At 41.6% G+C, this 19,961-nt stretch overlaps 1 long non-coding RNA gene across 1 annotated transcript in view; it reads left to right on the top strand.

Moving 5' to 3' along the window:
* Positions 1 to 3,090: 3,090 nt before the first annotated feature.
* LOC136400916 (uncharacterized) overlaps positions 3,091 to 19,961 on the top strand; it is a 448,134-nt gene continuing 431,263 nt past the window's right edge. The window contains exon 1 of the long non-coding RNA XR_010750427.1: positions 3,091 to 3,259. This is a non-coding gene — a long non-coding RNA (uncharacterized lncRNA). The remainder of the gene's footprint in view (positions 3,260 to 19,961) is intronic.

Raw genomic sequence — 19,961 nt, 5'->3', positions numbered from 1 at the left:
CCTTTCATCTAAACCCAGGAATCTTAAGTGACAGCTGTTTGAGGGACCTCTCATTCAATTAAGTGGTTTGAAACCCTGCCTGTGGTTCAGAAACCTGTGGTTCATGAGTGTGTAGCCACTGGGGCCCACACTGCCTCACTAGACTGTTCTCATTTCATTGGAAACCGACGCTTTGCTGGGGCAAGGAGGATGCCGGGTAGACATCCTGACCACAATTGTTTATTTCTAGAGGGCAAAAATCCCAATGGAAATTGGACTTGAGTCTGGCAGAAAATGACCCCCCCCCCCAAATACATATTATAATGCTGTTAGAAATGAAATATCTGTCTTATGTTTTTTTTAGCTCTGCATCTGAGAAGATGCAGAAGGGTTAGTACTCAAGGAGGGCAAGGTTCTCCTTACACTCTGTCCTCCTTCCCGCCCAGTGGGGACCACATCTCTCCTTCAACCCATGGTGATTACGTTTCTCGTTCAGAAATGGTGTTGCACTAGGTGGGATGAAAAGAAAATAGGAGGCTAAGTACTTCCTGGAATTGTTACAGTTGATAAGGAACAATTTCAAGGCAATCCGTGAGCCCCGCTAGTCAGACTGTTAAATTCAGAAGAGCTTGTGTGTGTGTTAGGACAGGCACTCCCTTGGGTGCTGTCCCTAAGGAACAAGGTTCTCAAGCAGAATGACAATGGCACCGCGCCCACGCTGCGGGAGGTGGAGGCAGGGGCCCTTCCCTGCCTGAGTTAGTTCTCTGGAATCAGTCTGGTCCGGCTCCACTTTCTCTATTTCGTTGGCCTCTTCTTGGCTTATATTTCTTGCTGTAGTTGTATTGCTCTACATGTTGGAGGCCAAATATTTATTGATGGTCTATTTTCCGCGGATACAATATTGCTCTTTGCTCTGAAAAGTGGTTAAGGTTGTTTCAATCTGGCCTCTTTCATGGAATAAATTTCTACTCTAATGGTTTTCTAGAATATAATGCTATAAGCTTTCAAGAGCCTTTAAAGCTAGATTTATTTGTGATCAATAAATGTAATAGAAATAAATAGCCAATAAAATATGACTTCTTAGTGACTGCCTTATAGGCTGGGAGAAATTATGCAAAGGGCCCTTATCTTAATTTTATACCGTTACCATGTAAAAAGGCACATCAGTGAGTGTTGGGGAACTAATGGAAGATAAAGGTATTTAAGGATAAAAAAAAAAGCAAAATGAGGTCAACCTACTCTCTTGTTCTATGTCCTTTCTTGATGTCATCCAAATTACCTATTGCCGGAGTTATATTGCCCGTACTTTCAATCTGGTGGCCAAGCAGGAAGCCTTTCTTATCAATGCCTGTCACGGCACCGCCGATTTAAGAAGCCTATTCTCTGGGAACAAAGGCCGGGACGTTCACAGAGCTGCCCCCTGTAACCCTAACCCGATACCTGTTTGCCTTTAAACTTTCCACAGTAGATCACTCCTCAGGCACACAAAGGCAGGTCCTCGCTCAGCTCCACATTTATCAGCAGAAAGAAAGCAAACATGGCCATTTCGCAGGTACACAGTGTCTCCACACCTATTACCGTCGAGGGCAGCAGTGACCTCCCCCTGGCCCGCACCACCCACAAGTAGCCTTTGATGTTACCGGAGCCTCGTGTTTTAATCCAGTCTAAATATCCCGCGTTTGAACTGCCAGAGTCCGGTTTCCAGCCACGTTAGAAGTGATATCAAAGACAGTCACGTTTTAATGGTCTTTCACTGTCAGACGGGGTACTGGGCAAGGGCCCGCTCGGCCTGGCTGTTTCCTCCCTCTGTTTAACTCGGCTGCCCATCCACATTCCGCCGCTCCTTCCCCACATTATCCAGATGCCACATGTCTGTTGCTGAGGGATCGGCTGCTTCTCAGGAAAGAAATCCTTTGGGGAAAATGAACCTGCTTCTTTTTACAAGTTTAAAAAAAAAAACCCGTCCCAAGAGGTACTGCTACATGGCTTTTCCCAGGAGAGTGGGTGACGTGCATCGTTGGGGTTGGGCACACAGGGACGCATAGCACAGGGTGGGAATGGTCACAGAGGAGGATGATTAGCCCAGGGGCCAGGGAGTCAGGAGCTGCAGACTCCAGGCTGATGACTGGGACGGAAAGGAAGTTTAACAACTGTTCTGTACAAGGAGCTGACTAAACAGATGAAGGTTTTCTCACTATGAAATAGAGTCGGGCCCTTTATGGAAAATGTTAAGGGTGGGACGATGTTGAAAGACTCTGAGGAGCTATCTTATGATACAGATGCACATAGGGGAGTTAAATTTTCAGTTCAGACACTTAGAGGTCACTTTTGTTTATGGACTCATAAAAATAATAATAACACCACATAGTTACCATGTGAGTATGTGGCTCATTCTCTTCTAAGCCCATGATAGATTGAACTCATTTACCCTCACTACCACGCTAGGTGCTATCCCTATCGTTCCCATTTTCCAGATGGGACAACTGAGGCACGGAGAAGTTAAATAACTACCTCTACATCACCCAGCTAGGAAGTGGCAGAGGTAGTATTCTAAGCCAGGCTTTTGCCTGCCGGGTCGATGCCCTAACTCACTACATTATATTATTATGTCAGTGACTGTATCTGACTTGAGAAAACCAAAAACACAACTTTTTTTCCTAATAAAAATTATTAGGTTAGTTTTATTTATTTAAAGAAAAACACACCGCTGTATCTGTGTTGCTCTCACAGTGTCGGCATAAGGGTAAGTAAATATCCAATGGGCCAACTTCCAGGCTTCCCTGCTGAGCCACGATGTTCACAGGGAAGCAAACTCTTCGAGAGCACTGGCTACATTGTCCCATTTGTATACCTCTCAGGAGGGAAAATGTCTCTGGAAATTTCTGGGCATTACTTTCTTTGCAATTGGCAAAGCCTTTTGTTTACCAAATGCTGTCCGCCTTTAAAAGTAAAACTTCCTCTGTGTTCCGAGTGTTGGCCCAGTTGGTACTTCTTCCAGGAGTGTTGAAAACAGAGCTTTAATTAGCAATTTTATCAGTTGCCCCCAGTCACTCACCTCCAGTTCTTATCGGAGTCTCTGGTAGCGCAGGCACTTAGGGACATCAGAAAAGGGCCGGCTCGTCAGTGTGACAGTTGAGAGGACTTCTGTGGAGGGAGAGAGTAGGGTCTCAGAAATGCACAGTATTGAATGGAATGTGATACCGAGCCGAAAGCAACGACCTCACGGAAGGAAGCTGGAGTCAGACTCGGTTTCTCGTGGATTTCTCTGTAATCCTGTATGGTATGTCTGTCACCTTTGTTAGCCAGCGCAGAGTCAGTGGTCTCGCGTCATGTGAAGATGGGACCCAAGAAGGGGGACTTTTCTAAACCAGTTCGTTAGTCACCGAGTGTAACATAACCCGGGGGTGGTTCTTCACTGTGCAAAACCAAAGGAGTGTTTTGGAAAATCAACATAGCGCTTGGAGAATGCTGTTTTCTGGTCAAAGTGAAAAGAATACTAATAAAATGAAGTATATAAAAAAGAACATGAACGCTTTGCCTTCTCTAACACAATCTGATCAAGGAGGTTTGATTCTTTTCCTAAATCCAATTTATGTTTCCTTGTTGTATCATGTATTGATTGTATTCCTGATTTACTAAACATGTTTTTTTCCCCCTGTATTTGAACTGTATTAAAATATATCACTACCTGGAAATAAATCCCTACTTCTTAAGAAATGTAAAGCTCTTAAACTATAAAAAGAAAACCCAGAATTTTATTATCTTCACATGGGCCCTGCTATCATTGCAACAGCAGAGAAAGAAAGAGGAAAAAAAAATCCGAAAGGGACGCATTGGAGCCAGGAGATATATATGCTTGCCTAAGCAGTTCTGATGATTTGATAGCTGAAATGTTTATGCTTTTGTTCACTTAGATAACGTACTTAGGACATCTATTTTAAACAACAGATAATTGTAGTGTTGTACGGAGGGGGCTGACATAGTGGTCGTTGGTATCTGAGGATTATTAAAACAAACTGAGATGGTTGGAGCACAGGGAGACTATTTTTGGTGGAGCAGTTACTTAACTTTTCATGCTAAAAATGATAGTGTTCTAGATTTATTGTAAAACAACAGAAAAACACATTTTCTTCAGAAGCCGAAGGGTGGAACATTAGTTAGAGCTTAAGGAAAACTTGCTTTGTTTTTGTTTTTCTTTCAGCCGTGCTCGAAAGTGAAATGGGTATATGACCTTATTTTGTCTTTTATATTTGAAAAAAATATCTATATATATTTTCCCTCTTTACTGTTTGATATAATTTCAAAGTAGTTAAAAGTACAAAATCAAAGAGCAGGTTAACTGTTCCCTGAAGGATATTGAATGTCATGGTCATTATTCTAATAATAAGAGGTTTGTTTAGCTGCTTTGATTTCCACAAGCTTGATAGCCCCTTTTCTGAGGAAAAAAATGCCTCTTGCCACAAGTTTTCTCACAAGTAAGCAAGCTAAGTAACATGCCAATCTTTGAACTTGTAACAAGTTGGAATCCCTGCTTCCTTCCCTTACTTATTGAGATATAGGAAAGTATTAGCAAATAAAATGTGAGACTTGGTTTAATAGGTTTAGTAGGCTGTGTTTTCTATAGATAAGCTCTACTAGAGATTTAAATCTTACACTCTGCTAGTTCCACTAATGGGACAGGTGCACCACAGTTCCTGACTCAGATTTTTCCTCTGTGTATAAAACATGTATTAATGTGTGCATATGACTAGTAATAACCTTAAGCAGTTATGACTAAATGACTTTCAAGCGACTCTCTCTGACCCCTTACCTCATCATTTCCCAGCTCACACTGTCTTGTACCCAGACACCTGTGTCTATCTGGGATCTCCATCAGTTGTTCCATTGTTCCTCACTTTCTACCTTCATATCCCTTCGTTCCTCCCTATCTGGCTTACGTTCTATTACGTGCTTGCATATCCCTTCAACTGTGTGCTCCTTTCTGGCTTTGTGGTACTAACCTCCTGCCCCCTCTGAGCCTGTGCCTCTGAGCATGGCTGAAGAAACACACAGAAGCAGCTGAATGGCCGCATCTGAAACCCATGACCGCTCACCTCAAGTGAGCCTCAAGATGACCACAGTCCATTTACATCTCCCTAGCTCATTTACTCTCCCCATCTCCCAGGAGAGGCAGTGGTTCTCACCCAGGGCTGATTTTGCCCTCCTGCCTCCCCCTGGAGGACACTGGCAATGTCTGGAGATGCTTTTGGTAGTCACAATCTGAAAGACAGGCTGCCACTAGCATCTAGTGGATAGAAACCAGGGATGCTGCTAAATCTCCCAGGATGCACAAACTGCCTTCCCTCTAACCCCCCATAAAGTGTCAGCCTGCCCCAAATGTCTCTAGTGCCAAGGTTGAAAATCCCTGTGTAAAGCATTTAATATCTTTTCTCTCTCTCTTTTTTTTTTTGTATTTTTCTGAAGCTGGAAACGGGGAGAGAGACAGTCAGACAGACTCCCGCATGCGCCCGACCGGGATCCACCCGGCACGCCCACCAGGGGGCGACGCTCTGCCCACCAGGGGGTGATGCTCTGCCCCTCCGGGGCATTGCTCTGTTGCGACCAGAGCCACTCTAGCACCTGGGGAAGAGGCCATGGAGCCATCCCCAGCGCCTGGGCCATCTTTGCTCCAATGGAGCCTCGGCTGCGGGAGGGGAAGAGAGAGACAGAGAGGAAGGAAAGGGGGAGGGGTGGAGAAGCAGATGGGCGCTTCTCCTGTGTGCCCTGGCTGGGAATCGAACCTGGGACTTCCGCACGCCAGGCCGACGCTCTACCACTGAACCAACCGGCCAAGGCCAATATCTTTTCTCTCTTTAAACTCCCAATACTTCTTCCTATGTGTCCTATAGCTAATTGTCTTCCTTTTCATCTGCGACCTTTTCATCTGAGGAGACTTGCTCAGGCTCCCTCTAGCATACCTGCCCACCTTCCTGCACCTGTGCTTCTCTTTCTGTTACTGTGGGTGCCCACCTCTGGTCCTGGTGGGCCGACCCCTCTATATGTATAGTAGCACTCATCCCCTCTACTCTGCTCAGGGACCAAGTGCCAGTAGTTTTCTGTTTTCTCTCTTGAATTACCAGTTCCCTCCTTGTACTAGATCGTTTCCGTCAGCAAAACAGCATGCTGATAATGTCTCCGATCTGAGAAGTGCAAACAAACAAACCCCAAATCTCTCTTGACTTCACATTCTCCTTTAGTGGCTGTGTGTCCCGAATTTTCCCCTCCCACTCTCTCTTGAACCTGCTCCAAACAGACATCCATCTCCTCTCCTCCAGAGGAACGGTTCTTATAAATGATACCAATCACGTATTCATTGCTTAATACAGGTATCATTTATTTGTTTTCAACTTTCCTGTGTCATCAGTGACTTCTTATACACCAATCACTCTTTCTTTCTTGAAACACTTTCTTTACTTGGCTTTATGTCACTACACTCCTGATTTTCTTCCTCCTTCATCTGTCTCTCCTTAGCTTCCTTTGTTGATTACTCTGTGTTGTAAAAAGAAGATACTTGATCTTTGTCCCTGTTTTTCTGGCATAGGGCTACTGAAATCCTTGGAATATTCTGAGTGATAAAAGTATAGGAGCACCTGACTAGGTGGTGGCACAGTGGATAGAGCATCAGACTGGGACACGGAGGGCCCAGGTTCGAGACCCCGAGGTCTCTGGCTTGAGCACAGGCTCATCTGGTTTGAGAAAAAGCTCACCAGCTTGGACCCAAGGTCGCTGGCTCGAGCAAGGGGTTACTCGGTCTGCTGAAGACCCACAGTCAAGGCACATATGAGAAAGCAATCAATGAATAACTAAGGTGCCACAATGAAGAATTGATGCTTCTCATCTTTCTCCCTCCCTGTCTGTCTGGGCCTATCTGTCCCTCTCTCTGTCTGTCTCTGTAAAATAAATAAATAAAAAAGATATAGGAGCATCTTTTGTCCTAGTGAAGTGGCTCTTGGTGGGCCCTTGGGGAGCTTTAAGATGGGGCTGGTCACCAGAAAGACCAAGTCTTAATTAGAAGCTTGCAAATTTCAGCCTCACTCCCCAACTTCTGAGGAGGGGAGAAGGGGTAGAGACTGAGTTAATCACCAGTGGCCTCGTGCCCACATAGTGAAACTCCATATAAATCCCTCAACAATAGATTTCAGGAAACCTGTGCATTGGCAAACACATCCCAATGCGGGAGAACGGCAAACCTCAACTGCACAGGGACAGAGGCTCCTGCAATTGGGACCCTCCCAGACTTTGCCCTATAGACCTCTTTATCTGGCCATTTACTTGTATCCTTTATAATAAAATGTAATGATAAATACAGTATTTTTCTGAGTTCCATAATGCTAGCAAATCATTGAACCTACGACCTCATCGGTTTGCAGATGCCTCCCATTCCACTCAGACAAAAACCTGCAGCCCTTACAGTGGCCTGCAGGCTGCGGGTGATGGGGAGCTATTCCTACCCCCAATGTCCACCCATTCGTGATGTGCCATCCCTGGCCCTGCTGCTTATTTAATGTGCCTGACTCGCTGCTGTCTGAGAGAACTTGGCACCTGCTTTACCTCTTCCTGTTAATGTTTTTCCCCAGGTATTCCAACGGCTTGCTCTCATTGCATTCACATATTTGGAGACATTGGTCTTTCCCAGTGAAGCCTGCTCTGATCATCCTAGGTAAGGGTTTAGCTACGGCCAGCCCCAACATCCTCCATCCTCCTTTTTGCTATGCTTCCCCCTGTAGCAGGGGTACCCAGATGTCATGCCATATGTTTTACGTAAAAAATATCTGTATTCCTCAATGACTGTATAAATTTCATATATGTCAGCATATTTTTGGGGGGGTCTGTTTTGTTTACTGCTCTATCCTTAGCATCTCGATCAGTTCCAGAAGCATAGCAGACTTACAGTGAAAATATGCTAGGAGGATGAAGGGACAAGAAAATTACAATTGGATACCATACAAACCATTCAGTGATGCAAAGTCTGGCTTTTATTCTTTAAACCCTAAGTGACAGTATTAAGGAGATAAATGTTTTAGTAAAAATAGTGGAGAAAAAGTCACCAACAGCTGTGGACAGTTTGCTCTGTTCCAGGTATACTAGGCTAGTGTCTTTATGTATAGTAGGTATCAAATTAAATATTTACAATACTTCCTATGGTATGGGTATTGAGTCATTTTACAGAAACAGAAACTAAGAGGAGTAAAGCAAATAGCTGAAGATCATATGGTTAGTAAGTGTTAGAGACAGATTTCAAAGCTAATACTGATTTTAAATATCATAAGTTTTCCGTGTTAATCGTGCTTTTTACAGAAGCGCAGGGCAATGCCACGCTGAGGTGGGTGACTAACACCATAGGTTCCACTGATAGGCATCATTGAGTTATTATGGTTTTTCTCAGAGTGTCTTAAAAATATTCATATCTAAAATTAACCATATATCACAGGATTTGGATAATATTTACAGAAAGAAATGATCAAGTGTTTCATTAACATATTACAGTCTTTATTTCAGAAACTCTTGCTGGGAAAACCATGTCAAGAATATACTGCTGCATAGAGTGAACTTGCATTGAAATGTTAACCACAACTTGGCAGCGTGTTTTATTTACTTTATCTTTTTTAGCGAGGGAGAGTGAGAGAGAGACAGACAGACAGACAAGGGCAGACAGAGGAAGGGATAGAGATTGAGACGCATCAACTTACAGTTGCAGCACCTTAGTTGCTGATTGATTGATTTCTCATATGTGCCTTGACTGGGGGGCTCCAGCTGAGCCAATGACCCCTTGCTTAAGTCAGTGACCTTTGGGCTCAGGCCCATGACCATGGGGTCATGTCTATGATCCCATGCTCAAGCTGGCAACCCCACGCTCAAGCTGGTGAGCCTGTGCTCAAGCTGGTGACCTTGGGATTTCAAACCTGGATCCTCAGCATCCCAGGCCAATACTCTATCCACTGCACCACTGCCTGGTCTGGTTTGGCAGCATTTTTTTTTTTTTATAATAAATTTTTATTAATGGTAATGGGATGACATTAATAAATCAGGGTACATATATTCAAAGAAAACATGTCTAGGTTATTTTGTCATTAAATTATGTTGCAAACCCCTCGCCCAAAGTCAGACTGTCCTCCGCCACCCTCTATCTAGTTCTCTGTGCCCCTCCCCCTCCCCCTAACTCTCTCCCTCTCTCCCTCCCATGTCCTCCCTCCACCCACCCTTGGTAACCACCACACTCTTGTCCATGTCTCTTAGTCTCATTTTTATGTTCCACCAATGTATGGAACCATGTAGTTATTGTTTTTTTCTGATTTACTTATTTCACTCCTTATAATGTTATCAAGATCCCACCATTTTGCTGTAAATGATCTGATGTCATCATTTCTTATGGCTGAGTAGTATTCCATAGTGTATATGTGCCACATCTTCTTTATCCAGTCTTCTATTGAAGGGCTTTTTGGTTGTTTCCATGTCTTGGCCACTGTGAACAGTGCTGCAATGAACATGGGGCTACATGTGTCTTCACGTATCAATGTTTCTGAGGTTTTGGGGTATATACCCAGTAGAGGGATTGCTGGGTCATAAGGTAGTTCTATTTGCAGTTTTTTGAGGAACCACCATACTTTTCTCCATAATGGTTGTACTACTTTACATTCCCACCAACAGTGAATGAGGGTTCCTTTTTCTCCACAGCCTCTCCAACATTTGCTATTACCCATCTTGTTGATAATAGCTAATCTAACAGGAGTGAGGTGGTATCTCATTGTAGTTTTGATTTGCATTTCTCTAATAACTAATGAAGCTGAGCATCTTTTCATATATCTGTTGGCCATTTGTATCTCTTCCTGGGAGAAGTGTCTGTTCATGTCCTCTTCCCATTTTTTAATTGGATTGTTTGTTTGTTTGTTGTTGAGTTTTATGAGTTCTTTGTAAATTTTGGATATTAGGCCCTTATCTGAGCTGTTGTTTGAAAATATCATTTCCCATTTAGTTGGCTGTCTGTTTATTTTGATATCAGTTTCTCTTGCTGAGCAGAAACTTTTTATTCTGATGTAGTCCCATTCATTTATTTTTGCCTTCACTTCTCTTGCCATTGGAGTCAAGTTCATAAAATGTTCTTTAAAACCCAGGTCCATGATTTTAGTACCTATGTCTTCTTCTATGTACTTTATTGTTTCAGGTCTTATATTTAGGTCTTTGAACCATTTTGAATTAATTTTAGTACACGGGGACAGGCTGTAGTCGAGTTTCATTCTTTTGCATGTGGCTTTCCAGTTTTCCCAACACCATTTGTTGAAGAGGCTTTCTTTTCTCCATTGTGTGTTGTTGGCCCCTTTATCAAAGATTATTTGACCATATATATGTGGTTTTATTTCTGGGCTTTCTATTCTGTTCCATTGGTCTGAGTGTCTATTTTTCTGCCAATACCATGCTGTTTTGATTATCGTGGCCCTATAATATAGTTTAAAGTCAGGTATTGTAATGCCCCCAGCTTCATTCTTTTTCCTTAGGATTGTTTTGGCTATTCGGGGTTTTTTATAGTTCCATATAAATCTGATGATTTTTTGTTCCATTTCTTTAAAAAATCTCATAGGGATTTTGATGGGAATTGCATTAAATTTGTATATTGCTTTGGGTAATATGGCCATTTTGATTATATTTATTCTTCCTATCCAAGAACAAGGAATATTTTTCCATCTCATTGTATCTTTTTCGATTTCTCTTAACAATGCTTTGTAATTTTCATTATATAGGTCCTTTACGTTCTTTGTTATGTTTATTCCTAGGTATTTTATTTTTTTTGTTGCAATCGTGAAGGGGATTATTTTTTTGAGTTCGTTTTCTAGTATTTCATTGTTGGCATATAGAAAGGCTATGGACTTTTGTATGTTAATTTTGTATCCTGCGACCTTACTGTATTGGTTTATTGTTTCTAATAATCTTTTTGTGGAGTCCTTCGGGTTTTCGATGTATAGGATCATATCATCAGCAAAAAGTGATACCTTTACTTCTTCTTTTCCGATATGGATGCCTTTTATTTCTTTGTCTTGTCTGATTGCTCTGGCCAGAACTTCTAGCACCACGTTAAATAAGAGTGGAGAGAGTGGACAACCCTGTCTTGTTCCTGATTTAAGGTAGAAAGTCCTCAGTTTTATGCCGTTTAATAGGATGTTGGCTGATGGTTTATCATATATGGCCTTTATCGTGTTGAGATATTTTCCTTCTATACCCATTTTCTTGAGAGTCTTAAACATAAAATTGTGTTGTATTTTATCAAAAGCTTTTTCTGCATCTATTGATAAGATCATGTGGTTTTTGTTCTTTGTTTTGTTGATATGGTGTATTACGTTAACCGTTTTGCGTATGTTGAACCATCCTTGAGATTCTGGGATGAATCCCACTTGATCATGATGTATTATTTTTTTAATATGTTGTTGTATTCGGTTTGCCAGTATTTTGTTTAGTATTTTAGCATCTGTATTCATTAGAGATATTGGTCTGTAGTTTTCTTTCTTTGTGCCATCCTTGCCAGGTTTTGGTATGAGGGTTATGTTGGCCTCATAAAATGTGTTTGGAAGTATTGCTTCTTCTTCAATTTTTTGGAAGACTTTGAGTAGAATAGGAACCAAGTCTTCTTTGAATGTTTGATAGAATTCATTAGTATAACCGTCTGGGCCTGGACTTTTATTTTTGGGGAGGTTTTTAATAGTTTTTTCTATTTCCTCCCTGCTGATTGGTCTGTTTAGGCTTTCTGCTTCTTCATGACTCAGTCTAGGAAGGTTGTATTGTTCTAGGAATTTATCCATTTCTTCTAGATTGTTGTATTTGGTGGCATATAATTTTTCATAGTATTCTACAATAATTCTTTGTATATCTATGATGTCTGTGGTGATCTCTCCTCTTTCATTTTGGATTTTGTTTATTTGAGTCCTGTGCCTTTTTTCCTTGGTGAGTCTTGCCAAGGGTTTGTCAATTTTGTTGATCTTTTCAAAGAACCAGCTCCTTGTTTTATTGATTTTTTCTATAGTTTTTCTGTTCTCTATTTCATCTATTTCTGCTCTGATTTTTATTATCTCCTTTCTTTGGCTGGTTTTGTGTTGTCTTTGTTCTTCTTTTTCTAGTTCCTTAAGGTGTGAAGTTAAGTGGTTTACTTCGGCTCTCTCTTGTTTGTTCATATAGTGGTTTGGCAGCATTTTTTAAGGTATAAAAAAACTTTGTCTTCCTGACTTGAGAAATTTTCAAAGGTTGCATCACTTTATATACATTTTGAGATAGCCTGTTTTCTGTGCTACTGTAACTATATACTATATGAAATACAGTGCAACGTTATTCACTTTTTTTTAATTTGTTGCTGAATTTGTATTTCTCATCTCCTGCCCTCACAAATTTCTAAAGGGAGATGTTGAGGGAAATACGGGGGAGGGGGGATGCTTTAGGGGAGACACTAGAATCTATGTAAACACAATAAATAAATAAATAAATTTAAAAAAAAGAGAAGCTTTTACCCATATAATAGAAAGATGAAAAACTAGATAGTATTCAGGGAACTCAGGTGATTATAGGAACATGTTCCCTCTTGGAAGGGAATAGATTTATATTTTATTTTTGACTTTACCATCTTTAATGTAGAGCAAAGAAATTAATCATTTCATATGCAAATAGAGGTCAAATGGCAGTCAGTGACTTAATACCAATGTCTGAAGATTCACACCAGTTCTTGTATTTTGTAACCTTTTAAAAGACATTTATTAACTTTAGCTGGATATCTTTCTATGGGATGTGAGAAAGGTTTTTTATATGGAACAAACTCAAAGAAACATATTAACTTGTGTTGGGTTGAACAGCACAGAATCAGTGGTCCATTACTCTAAATGGCTGCTGTAGGTCAGGAAATAACTATGATGAAGAAATTATCTGTTTTCATAATGGGCTCACAAAGGTCTTTGTATCATGTACTATTTAATACTGAAAAATGGAAGTTATAAAAGAAGTGAAAAATTAAATACTATAACCACAACTTGGAAGGATTTGTGATTTGGAAGGATCCTATGAACATGCAAAATTGTTTATAATAGAGTTCCAAGTAAGAATACTACAGAATAGATGTGAATAACCAGGTATGCTTTTTGGAAATATATTTCCATATCTGCACATAAAATTTTGAGTGCTTATACTTGAGTGATGGTGTATTGCTTAAGGTAATGGTAGAAACCTCACTAATTTTAGTGAATCAATTGCTGTGTGGGGTGGGGCTGTTCCACATAGTCGTTCAAGGATTCAGGCTGACATGGATGCCACCATCTTCAGTTCAGCATTTCCAGTGCCCCCTGGACATTGACAGTCCACTGGCAGATGGGAAGAGAGGGAGACCAGAGGATCTCTGTAGGGTGTCATGAGCTGGCCTGAAAGTGGAACAAATCACTTCCTCCACATTGGCCAGAATGCATCTGAGTGTAAGAGGGGTGGGCGTTGGTTTATCTGTATACCCAGGACATAAAGAAAATGGGTTTTGGTAAACACAGAGCAGTCTCTGTTTCAGGTAAGATCCTGGGTAGTATGTGTAGCCATTCTCATACTTTACTCTGTTTTTTTAATTTATTTTTTAATTTTTTATTCAGTGAGAGGAGGGGAAGCAGAGACAAACTTCTGCGTGTGCCCTGTCTGGGATCCACCCAGTAAGCCCACTAGAGGGCAATGCTCTGCCCATCTGGGCATTGCTCCACTGGTCAGCACCCTAGCTCTTCTTAGCACCTGAGGCAGAAGCCCTGGAGCCATCTTTAGCACCCAGGACCAACTTGCTCCAAGTGAGCCATGGCTGCAAGAGGGAAGGAGAAAAGAGAGAGAAAAATATGAGAGGGAGAGGGGTTTAGAAGCAGATGGTCGTTTCTCCTGTATACCCTGACTGGGAATTGAACCTGGGACATCCACATGCCAGGCCGATGCTCTGCCACTGAGCCAACTGGCCAGGGCCACTTTATTTTTAAGTGGTCACTGGATTTCTGTGTACCAACAAAGATCTAAGGAATGAAGACAGTGTCTCTCCCTTCCAGAATTGGTAGTTAAGTACCAATTCTTACTACTTGCCACCACCAAAACTTGAGGCTGGCAATAGGGTTCTATATGAAGGGACTTAAGGGGGACAGTACCTAGGATTGGCTTTTAAATATCACAATGGTCTTGCATACTCCATTGTGCCAACCATTATTTTATTGTGAATCAGTCTCAACAACTTAACCATTAATCCCTTGAACATGTAAACCATAAATCTTAATAACAAATGGCCACAAAAAAGAAATGGCTAACTGCAGCCACAAAAGTTTTATACATTTAGCACGTAGTACATGGTAGGTGCTAGAAATATGCTCATTACTGACAGATAAGCTTACTAAATTTTTCTGTCCATATTCTGGGAGCCCCTGAAAGGCAGAGACGGTGCCTTCATTCTCTACATCTCTGTTGATACATGATTGGATAATTAGTTTTTAGACTTTTGTCACACAGTGGGGAACGTATAAGCTTATGTTGTTGAGGAGAAATGGAGAGATATTTAGGTTTAGAGGGAGAAGTTCAGCTTGCAAAATAATCAGCTCTCTGATAGGTACATAGATTCAGTAACGTAGTGAGTCTTTTTCGGATAATCTGAGCAGGTAATTTCTCCACTCTGTTTGTTATTTATCTGTAAAATGCAGATAATACTAACAATAACTTTAACTCCGGTACACTGTGAAAATCAAATTGTTCTTAGTTTTCACTGACGAACTTGTAGGGTGTATCTGAGCCATCTAGGCTTTAGAACTTATGGGCATTTACAGTGCTCAGTTAAATTCTGCAGCATGTTCTCTATTTGTCTTTTTAGATCTATTATTTAGTCTTCACTATTCTTTTCTGTTACCCAGATGGCTGTCTTGAATTATTATCAACTAGCTACTCTTGACCTTGAGATAAGGCCAAAGGGAAGTACCAACTAGAGACTAGATAACTGAAGGAAAGAGAATTCGGGGTACTTGTTCTACTGCTTCTTTCCCTTGGGGTTGTGGGCTGGCAGGGGCTGTATTCCTCTCCCATGGGCCACGCTCCTATCAGACAGGTCTCTCCTATGATGACGGCTTTTACCAGGTCCCTATCATGTCCCTTTTCCTTTGTCCTTTCAAGCCAAGGAGTGCTGGTGGTCTCAGGACTTTAGCTCCACCCACACCTGCTCCGTTGGTGGCCCTTTGTTGTACTCAGCTCATTCACCCCTTTTGAGTGTGTCATCTGTATCCTGTTGGGAGTCTGATCTATACATACTCCAAGCACTGCATCACCACACATAATGTGCCATGCTTCAGAAAATGACGGTGTTAATCCATAAGAAACGTGAGATTTCTTCAAAGACAGAAGTAACCTTCAGATTCCCCTATAGCAGTGGTCCCCAACCTTTTTTGGGCCACAGACCAGTTTAATGTCAGAAAATATTTTCATGGACCGGCCTTTAGGGTGGGATAGATAAATGTATCACGTGACCGAGACAAGTGTCAAGAGTGAGTCTTAGATGGATTTAACAGAGGGAATCTGGTCATTTTTAAAAAATAAAACATCGTTCAGACTTAAATGTAAATAAAACGGAAATAATATAAGTTATTTATTCTTTTTCTGTGGACCGGTACCAAATGGCCCACAAACCGGTACCAGTCCGCGGCCCGGGGGTTGGGGACCACTGCCCTATAGGCATGATGTAGTAGCAACATAGGCTAAGCCTGCATACAGGAAACTGGACAAAATTCCTGACATTTGGGGCCTTCAAATTTCAAAGACGTCATCGACTTAGAAAAACAATGAAAGGGCATGTAAACACTGTGAACTTTCAGACGCAAATTATTTACAAGTTGTGCAAATATTGTGCAGGGCCAACAATATAGGATGTTACACATGCAACCGCATTATCTAGGTCAGCTCCTGCTTGAAGAACATTTGGCTACCCCCTCAGAGAAGTTGTGTGTTTTCCTCTGAAGTGTTCACCTGGGTGTCCTTTCTTTAAAATGTTTCTCTGGCATAATATAGGGGTTTAATATATAATTAAGCTGACCTCACACCAGAGTTTGAGACAGTTTCAAACTTAATTAAGTACCAGTTTAATTATTAGTAGGACCTCTTTATTCTCTTAAAAGTTTCCCAGATTGGATGATACCTTATGCAGTCCCCTAGGTATAATGAGACTTTGCTGCTGTTTGTGAAGTTCCTGGGATAGAAGCTATCTATAACCTGTATGAGTTTCCAACACACAGCCTTGTCCTGCTAAGCCACTCATTTACACATACTCTTCGCTGGCAGTCGGTGGCTCTTGGTTTGTTTCTGTGATTGGCTAGCCAAGTATGGTAGACTTAATTCTCTGCTTGGGTTTTCTCTCTTGGTCCTAGTTTTAGCATTCAGTTCCATGTTGAAATAGCTTTCTCCATAGGTATTTCAACCTTAATATAAGCTTTGCATGCCTTTTTTAAATAAAAATTTTTTATTTTTAATCTATTGTGTTGACATGGTTTCAGGTGGCCCACTCAATAGAACACCCTCCACACCCTGCTTTCTGAAACAGCAAGGTTTCTTTGTCTTTGATAGTTTGAATAGCAATTCATTTTTCCCCTCTTACGGAAGTCATTCTGAATTGTTTTATTTCTTTGCTTTACCCATGTTGTTCTGTTCTCCTCTTTTCAGTGTATCATGATGCTTCTGGGTAACCCTATGCACCATGAAGAACGGTAGTTTCTTATTCTTCAAGATTTTCATGTTCTTGAACTCTAGTTCCCTCTAAAGAGCCTACATTTTTAACTTTACCAGTATATTCTCTACTTTAAAGCATAAGTAGAGTTATCCCACACTTTTCTCAGTATAAACATTCATAAATTTGAAGCCCACATTACATTATAATTGTGTCAACCCTGGGAGATGGTAGAATTTTGATTTTCCTGGGGAGTTTGACACACCATTGAAGATTTCTGAAATATGAAGCCATTGGCAGAATTTGATCTTTTGCAGTCATAGCATATAGTCAGAGACAGAAAGCTTATTATAACTCTGAGATAGGATGCATACAAGTTAAATAACCTGGCAACGGCATGGGATTTTCACCCTAGCGAAAAGGTATTGGTTAAATAACCATCTACTTTTAAAACACACATCATCAGTAAAATGTTTATATTTTCAGAGATGTTGACTAAGCACTGAAATATCTGTCCAGTTTCTATGTTTTTTTAAAAACATTTTTGATTAGTCAAAATAGTTGTTATTTACTTATCCATATACTCATCCAGTTAGGAATTATTTACTGAGCACTTACTATATGTCAAGTACTGTGTTGGGCACTGGGGATAAATGGTGAATGAGTAGGACATAGCCGTTGCTCTCAGGGAGCCCACAGACTCCTGGAGAACCAATAGGCACCCAAAGAACAGTGTGATAGGGATGTACAGATGTAAAATGTGCCCCTTACTGAAGACCGAGTGATCAGACAAGGCTTCCTACAAAAAGTCCAGTTCAGGCTGGGCCTGAGACATGAGTGTGAGTTAGGGACAGAAGTGGAGGGGTTGGGAGAAGGGGAAGGGAGAATAGTGTTCTAGGAAGAGTGGGTAGCATGTGTCCCTTGGTCAGGGACAACAGGGCTCATTCAGGAAACCAAACAGTCTGTCTAGAATGTAGAGTGTAAAGGGCAGGGAGAGGTGAGATTGGGGCCTGGTGGAAGCAGAGCTGATAGGTTGCAAGGGGAGGAGTTAGGACCCAACGGTGGGAGTGGTGGGGATATTCAAATAGTCTGACATCCAGAGCCTTCACGGATCTGGCCCAGCATACTTTTCTGGGATATTTTCCTACTGTTGATCTACATGGGCTCAAGGATTCAGGTCAAGTAGACCAGAGATTGTTGCTCTGGTCAACTTTTTAGTGTAGAAAAGTCCTCTTTTACCCATCTCCAGAGACTGTCATCCCCAGTCAACTTGCCATGACTTTCATGATTGGAAGATGCCTTCTTCCTGTGCACCCCTCTATGAGGCTTCGCCCCTAGCTTTTCTTATGTGTGTGGCATACCTTCGCTCCCTGCTCGATGGTGCCTTGGGTACAAGGGCTTGTCTTATGCACCTGTTGCACCTCTGACAGCAGTTGTCTAAAATGTCATGTGATCTTTGGTCCATGTTCATCTCCAGTGAATCTATTCCGGATCGGAAACATTCAACCTCGAATGATCCAGATGTTGGACCTGTGGGACCTTCTTCCTTTCCTCTCCCCTACGTGTCCTTGCTGCATCCTTGGTATAGAAGGAGTTTGTAGGAGTGTCACTGCTCTGATGTCAGCAGAGGAAATGACCCACACCAGTGACAGCAGTACCTTTGAGGGACTTTGGACACAGCCCACTCTTCTACCATTGCAGTGACCAACTACCTGAAATGGAGCAGTAGAAGGAAAAATTGAGATAATAGACAACAAGATCAGCAGTCAGCCTACCAGATAAGGTCTTTGGATTTCTAGACCTCTCTGGAAGAAATTGGAAGATCAGAATTTCTGTGGAACATGTGGCTGTTTAGCTGGAGAAACAGGTTTTGTAAGGATGTGAACTGCCTTCACATTCTAGTTCATACCCCCAGGCTGCTGTGCATGGCAGGCATAAATTACCCACATCACATGACACTTGTCTTCTCAAACGTGCACAGAAATATCCTGGAGGAAGGGACCTTACTCCTGCAGGACTGCCGAGCGGCATGATCAGTGAAGCCCACACGCCTGCTGTGATTGGGAGCTGGAGTACAATGAAAGTGTGACATCGCAGAGCCTGTCTCTGGCTCTGGCCTGCCAGCTCACAGTGTGTTGTTGGTGGGGGCAGCGCCCTCTCTCCAGGAGTGAACTGGGCTCTGGGGTCCAGGCGGGGCAGCAGTCCTGTGTGGAGCATCATCTCAGCCAGATTAGCCTCTTCAGCGCTGAGGGGAGCACCAGTCTCTTCCTGCCCCTTCAGGGAGCTGGAGTCCACACCTCATTGTTGACCGGCTTTGATTGCTTTAAGCACTTGGCCATAGACAGTTTTCACCCAGCTCTGCGGCTCTGCAAGAGGTCAGCCTTTTCCCTGGGAGGTCCCCTGCAGGGAACAGGTTTTGGACAAGTTATCCCTCAGCTCTCTCCCTTTCTACACTTGTCAGGTTCAAGATGTTGCAAATGTTTCATTGCCTTTTACTGTACTTGATTTAATTATTTTATTCTGCGTGTACAATGCTTAGCTTTGTAATGGGTACAACTCAGTTCTTTTTCTTTTAAATTTAAATAACTTGTATTTTTATATTACACAGTTAATAATCTGCAGAAAAACTGAAAAGCTCAGTTAACATAAAAAGGAAATAAAAATAAGGCATATTCTTGGTAAGATTTTTCTCGCTCTGGAGAAAAGCATACACATATTTCAACCTATTGAAAGTCTGTAGACCTCATTTAAAATGATACCAGATGTTTGAATATTGATGGTTTATATGGGAATTTTATTTACACAGAGGTGCACATATATGGGCAATTTAGGAGAATATTATGAGTTATGGTTAGATTATTGAATTAAATTATTTATAGAATTAAATTAACATTGTTTATACCCCCAAATAAAGAAGCCCTACTTAAAACATACCACAATTTTGGTGACCAAAAGCTGAATGTTAACAGGATTGTAATACACTTGAGGATTCTATCAAATGGTCACTTTATTACTAAGAAAAATGGCATCTAATGATCTAGAAAGCTTATTCTATCTGAGAAACAATCATATGATCCATGAGATAATAACACAGATTAGACTGGTAGGTTTCCCAATGTGCTGCCCACTTAAAATAAAAAAAGAACCAACACATTTTTTTTTATATTGGCTAAGGCTCTTCCCCAATGGGTTGGCATAGCTGTGAAGAATCTCCAACTGGGCTTTTGCTGTCCTGTCTGGGGAGAAAACACTTCATCGGGCAGATCCA

Source organism: Saccopteryx leptura, chromosome 1 (genome assembly GCF_036850995.1).
Source record: "Saccopteryx leptura isolate mSacLep1 chromosome 1, mSacLep1_pri_phased_curated, whole genome shotgun sequence".
Lineage (NCBI taxonomy): Eukaryota > Metazoa > Chordata > Mammalia > Chiroptera > Emballonuridae > Saccopteryx > Saccopteryx leptura.
This window is presented reverse-complemented; position numbering and strand designations above follow the sequence as displayed.